This window comes from Rhagoletis pomonella, unplaced genomic scaffold, assembly GCF_013731165.1.
Source record: "Rhagoletis pomonella isolate Grant_MI unplaced genomic scaffold, Rhpom_1.0 Rhpom_scaffold_01042, whole genome shotgun sequence".
Taxonomy (NCBI): Eukaryota; Metazoa; Arthropoda; class Insecta; order Diptera; family Tephritidae; genus Rhagoletis; species Rhagoletis pomonella.
The window spans coordinates 39,638-46,090 of NW_023459596.1; the positions used below are offsets into that span (position 1 = coordinate 39,638).

General features: G+C 34.3%; 1 long non-coding RNA gene across 1 annotated transcript; it reads right to left on the minus strand.

Annotated features, from left to right (window-relative positions):
• Positions 1-398: 398 nt before the first annotated feature.
• On the minus strand, positions 399-1,138 carry LOC118751848. The gene is made up of 2 exons (XR_004994602.1): positions 798-1,138; positions 399-727 (listed from the first exon to the last, which is right to left on the minus strand). It is a non-coding gene; the product is annotated as an uncharacterized LOC118751848 (long non-coding RNA).
• Positions 1,139-6,453: the final 5,315 nt, after the last annotated feature.

Below are 6,453 nucleotides of genomic sequence, written 5' to 3' on the forward strand. Positions count from 1 at the left end.
TATCCTTTTAAAATTTTATCCTTGAAATTTCGCAATATCTGCTTTTGGAAAATGTATATGTTAAGGACTTATATAAACTCGATAACATTCTCGAATTTCGTCCTTCTAACTTTATCAGCTTAAAAAATTACCTATTCGTCCTTGTGAATCCAAAAAATTTTAATATTTCTTAAATTCTAAGGAAATTTCCTCATTCATTTGGCACCTATAATTTTATTCTGCATAGCATTGAATTTTTGAACTAATTTTTGGAATTGATTATATCTTTGGAATCACAAAGTCCTTTAAAATAAATCCTGACGTCAGAGAGAAAAAATAAAAACGCCCCCTTAAATAAAAAAGTGGGTTTCCAACCCATTTATTTGTTATTTATTTTATGGTAGGAGAGATAGAAGCAATTTTTCTTATTTAATTGGTTAAAAAGTAATGAATATCTAAATCCCGGGACCAATCTCGGGATCCCGCGATTGTGATAACCACATTTTGAAAATTCCGGGATCGTAAAAAGTACAAAAATTAACATCCCTAGTGCATACGGAGTCATTTATTGACTGATTACTCAATGTGTATGCTTGTCTGTATGTTTGCACGAAGCATTTTCTGTAAAGTGAATTGTAATTTTTGTTTGCCCCTACAGCTGTAACTTGACTTTCCCCTTGTTTTTTTTTCTTTTGTTCCTTTAATTCAAAAACGCTTTATGAAATATCCACACTTTATTGCCAGATATCTGCATTAAAATTAAATTAGAAATTTGAAATATGTATATTTAATTGATACTGAAAGTCACCATAACTCACTGCATTGACTCTCGTACTCGCTTCGCATACAACACCACCACACATTATTGCTCTCTTAAGTTCACCAATGTGTTGTATTATTCATACATATGTATGTATGATTATTTGTAGACATTTGTTTGTTGTAATATGTATAATCTGACGCGTCACAAATGCCGCACAACAACATAGTGTTGCAAGTACCTGAAGGAAAAAAGCACTTACACAAGTAGCGAAATGGAAACTTTCTTAGAACAACCCCTCCCCCTCCATGCGCGTTTTGTGTCTGAGCGAGCCAGTCAGGCGTGCGGTCAACTGGTTTAGCGGCAGGTTCGCATGCATAGGGTTGCTAAAATGCCTGAAATTATTTATATACAAGAAGTGGCTTATACATACTGTACGTATGTATACCTCAGGGTAATTCTTGACAAAAAAGGAAAGTTACTTAGGGTTTACACCAGACAATACTGTCATGTCAATAATGTCAAAATGATGTGCTTGTTGTAATATGAATTCGCCGTGTTTACAACAAACACATCATTTTGACATTATTGTCACGACAATATTGTCCAGTGTAAACCCTAAGTATCTCGTATATTTTTTCGGACAATAAAATGTAAGTACATACATTACTGCGAAAAACTCAGATTCCCAGTATTGAGGTAAAAAAAAAATGACAGTAAAGTATTTTATGAAACAGTAAGCAGTGCGCGCTTTCACTCACCAGCACCTGGGTTCAAGCCCTGGTCAAAGCAACATCGCACACAATTAGGAAAAAGGTTTTTCTTAACAGCGGTCGTCCCTCGGCAAGCAATGGCAAACCTCAGAGTGTATTTCTGCCATGAAAAACAGCTTCTCATAAAAATACAATCGCCGTTCGATGTCGGCGTAAAACTGAAGGTCCCTCCGCTTTGTGTGACAATATCAAGGCGCTCGCCACAAGTTGGAGGAGAAGCTCGGCCAAACGCTAACATATGTGTAAGCGCCAATCTATTATATTATTATTAAACAGTAAACGAATTCCGACTTATATGTGTGTTTGTTTTACACCACGAGACAAAATTATATGTCTAACAAAAGCCATGTAAATCCAAATTTCTAACTTTGTACAAAAATTAAAAAAACGCACGACAATTTTCGAGGTTAAACTGTCTACAAAATATCGTTGAATTCTGAAAATGTTTGTTTGCTGACGGCGATACTTACGAATGTTTTCCAAACAAAGTTAGTATCTTCGACAATTTGTTTTTTTTTATGGATGAAAATAATAACACCTTCGGCAAAAAAGTTATCAGAATTCAGCATAGATACCTGGAAGTTTTTTAAAAATTACGAATAAAAAGTTAGATGTGATTTTTTTTTAATTTTTCTACAAAGTTTGACATGTGGATTTATATAGTGTCAAGTATTATATAAATAAATAAACGTAAGCAAAATAGTTAAAACTGGTCAAAATGTGGTGTCCCTATTTTTAAACATGACATACATATATGCATTTTTGAAACCTGTTTCCACGAAAAAATCGCTATGAGCTTACAATGGTGGAAAAAGTTTTAACAAATCTTACTTTTTTTTCATTTGTTTATTTAATATTTATTATTTATTATAAAAGTATAGCTCATCGGCTAGCAAAAACCATATAAATTCATATTTCAAACTTTGTGCAAAAATTATGTCTACATTCAGAAAAATGTATCAAAAATCAATGCGATTTGTTGGAACTTCACACTTGTAGTTTATGATACTAAAATTTAATGGGCTATAAAACTGCATACTCCAAAAAGTTGAAAATTCTAAAAAATCGGATTAAAAAATTGAAAATTTAGCTCAAATTTAGTTAAAATTTTGCACAAACATTTAAATGTAAATTAATATGGTTTTTGTTAGATAAGAAGCTATACTTTTATAAAAAAAAATAATATTAAATAAACTAAAAGAAAAATAGGGAAATAAATTTTAAAATATCGTGTTCCTATTTACTTTTCCGCCTCTGTATATCATTTTGTATCAATGTCGGATAAATTTATACTACTTCCGTGCATTAAAAAATGTATGGATCAATAAAAGTACGGAGATCCTCTATTCAACGGGGTACGATATAATGTGGACACTCAACACCCTGTTCAAACATGTAGTGTCTGTTGGACAGCTGCCGTCTTGACCAGTCGAACGGACATTTAGTAGACACAGAATAAACTCCCAGCCACTTCAGACAGCAATTTAACAGCGACTACACCTACTGGGCCTGACGCAATACAGACAGGTAGTTAACGATATTCAGAGAGAGAATATTACCCATCGAATGTCCTTACCGGAGTTCACTCACTACATAAGCGACTTTAGCTGCCTGGCGTACCCTTAACATTTTTTTTTAAACTTCAAGTATTAAGAGTTGGCAACCCTTGTTCGGTGGCACTCGAAGCCCCTTTGGAGTGGGCTCGTTACCAGTGTTGCCACACATGGGCTTTTCCTACCAAAACTGGTAGGTTTTTTTACATTTGGTAGTTTGGTAGGCTAGATTGCATTTTGGTAGGTTTTAGCAAACTTGTTTACACGAATATTTCACCGGTGCATTCGTATAAGAGTGACCAAAACATATAAATATATCTAATTCGTATGTCCAAACGTATACCTATGTTATTGCCAGTATACATTATGAACATCCGGAAATACTTTATGTACTTACAAGTTAATTTAAATTGAACTCAACTACAAAATTGTACCGTGCGTTAGTAAAACCCGTTGTTAAATACGCGGCACTGGCCTGGTGAGCCCATGGCTGCCTAATATTATCAGCAAGAAATTTGGAGTTTTTCGGGGTCATTTAGAGGATTTCAAGCCATTCCTGGATGATACCGCTATCAAGTTCACGGACATTATGCTGCCGAACCTTTACAAACCCTATAAGGTCTGAATCTTGAAAGGGACTACTGGGAAGCGATAATACTATGATTGACCAAGAGTCCGAAGTATGGTATACCGACGGGCACATACCATATTCCAGGAGGAAGTCCTCGAATTCGAAATATGTGTTCGCGAATGTCTTCATAGAAGGACAAATGGGAACAGAATGAATATTATGTCGAATAGTTAGACAGCGTTAAAGGTCCTACACTCTTTTCAAATGGCACCAAGGCATGTTAGCAGGTGAAAAACTGTTTTGAAGCACCTGGGAGCCTACATAGCGGCTCTGGTGGGTTCCGGGACATGAAAGCAACGAAAGATCTGACTGTCTCGCAAAGGGTTGAGCCCAAATGCCCATGAATGTTTCCGAGCCTGTTTGAGGTGCATCTAAAGGATACACTGCAGAGCTACTTAGAAGCTGGAAAGCATCTCAGATTGCGGCCTACTAGGGAATATCAAAGGAAATAAGACAATCAAAGAGATCCATAACTCCTTCCAAGAGGAGATCCGAAAATCACTTTAACTTAGCCGGGAGGATCTTAGAACTCTTACTGGTTCCCTGAAAAGACTCTGCAAGAGTTTAGGTGCCATTTGAATTGGGATGGTGAAGGAAACCCCTCGTATCATCAACAGCAGACTAATACATCTTGAGGAACGATTGCCTGCTCCATCCAAAATTTGACACCTTCCAAAATGCTTAACTTCTTAAATATCCTCAGGTTGGAATGATTACAATTAGGGTATAACACAAAAGATGTTTTTAGGCAAAACAAATTTTTGGTAGGTTTTGGTCGGTTTTGTTAGTACATTTTGGTAGGGAAAAAAATTTGCCCGTGGCAAGACTGCTCGTTACTAGATGTTTTTAGGCAAAACAAATTTTTGGTAGGTTTTGGTCGGTTTTGTTAGTACATTTTGGTAGGGAAAAAAATTTGTCCGTGGCAACACTGCTCGTTACTTCGTTTACACTTTAATTAAATTCGCTCATTTTGTACCTAAAATGTCGCCGCTCTTTGTTTTTACGTTGGGTGTTGATGTTGAATCTGTTTTCGCATAATTTCATGTACCCACAATCATAATCCCGGTTTTATATCAGATATTCTCCTAGTCAATTGACGGTTGCTTGGCTGGACGGACGATCAGTCAACTTTTTATTATGCCGTTATTTACTACATACATACATATGTTTTAAATAAAAGTATTAGAGCTGAATCAAGTGAATGCTTGAATGGTAATTTATACCTACATACATATGTATGTATGTGTCTACAATGTAGGGTGGCCCTGATTTCGAAAAATCGTTAATATTAATATTCGCCTGAAGAGAAACTGAGTTTGCCGTTTGAAAAATATTGATATTCAAGGATTCTATACCATTTCTACGAAAAATAGTTTTTTTTTCCATTAAGTAAAATACATGGGAAACTTTCAGCGCTTTGAACCACCTCTAAATCTATTTTGAATGATCTTAAATTTTGCATAATTTAGCCTTTAGGCTATTCACACATTTATTTGGGGTGAGAATCTAAACACTTTTATTTTTCTCCCTATAACTAGGGGCCACCCTAATGTACATACATATGTGTATACATCCATGTTTGCTCTAAAAATCGTTTGTATTCACAATTGTGGTTGAATTTGTGTGTAATACTTTTATAGCTGTGTGTGTGTATGATTGGACATTTAACGTGTGTTCAATGGGGCCAATTCGTCATACATATTTCGTAGTGTATCTATGAAATGGCAATGAGAAAACTGAATTTCGCTGTGCTTTTTAGCTACACGCTCATTCACCACCTACACCTCCCGTTCGTTATGACGCTAAATTTTTATCTGCGACGAGCAAATATAACATAAGATTTGTAAGCGTTTATCTTTTGCCCACATTTATACAAATGCATTAATAATTTTCTTGTTCTGTAGAAACAGCGACGAGCCAACGACTTGCTTTTATTTTTGTACAAGCAGAGTCTCTCTACTCAGCCTCATACACGCACGTGCATATTTAGTTTTCTTTGTTATATGTACATTTTCGTGTGCGTTTATTTATTTATTTTATTTTTTTTAATATGGATGTGTATATATGTATGTATACACACAGTCACTCACAGAAGTATTGGTGATTTAGTTTTTTTCGCAATATTCAAAACATTTTCCATCATTTTTATTTAAAACATTGCTCATTCTATAGCAAAAACCATATAAATCAATCTTTCAAACTTTGTATAAAATTCACAAAAATTAATCAAACTTAAAAAAAACTTTAGTAAGTTTTCGAATATTCAGTAGCTAAAAGTTACCGTTGATTTTTTAGATTTATTTTTTGTCGAGGCTATGGTGCATTTTCTTACATACATAAAAATAGATTTTGTTGATGTGTTACATGTATGGAAGAAAATTCGCAACACCTTCGACAAAAAAAAAAAATAAATCAAAAAAAAAACCAACGCTAATTTTTAGCAACTAAAGACTTGCACTTTATCACACAAAAATTGAATGGGCTGCAAAACTGCTTACTAGAAATTTCTTTTCTAATTCTGAATAAAACTTGAAATTTTGATGGACGTTTTTTAAAGTTTGAATAATCTTTGTGAATCTCGAACAAAGTTTGCAAGATTAATTTATATGGATTTTGTTATAGAACGAGCTACATATATTTGAAATAAAAATTAACAAAAAAGATCTATGATGGAAAACATTTTGAATAAAATTGTGAAGACTAAATTACGAATACTTCTGTGAGTGACTGTATGTATGTATCTATGCAGTCACACAA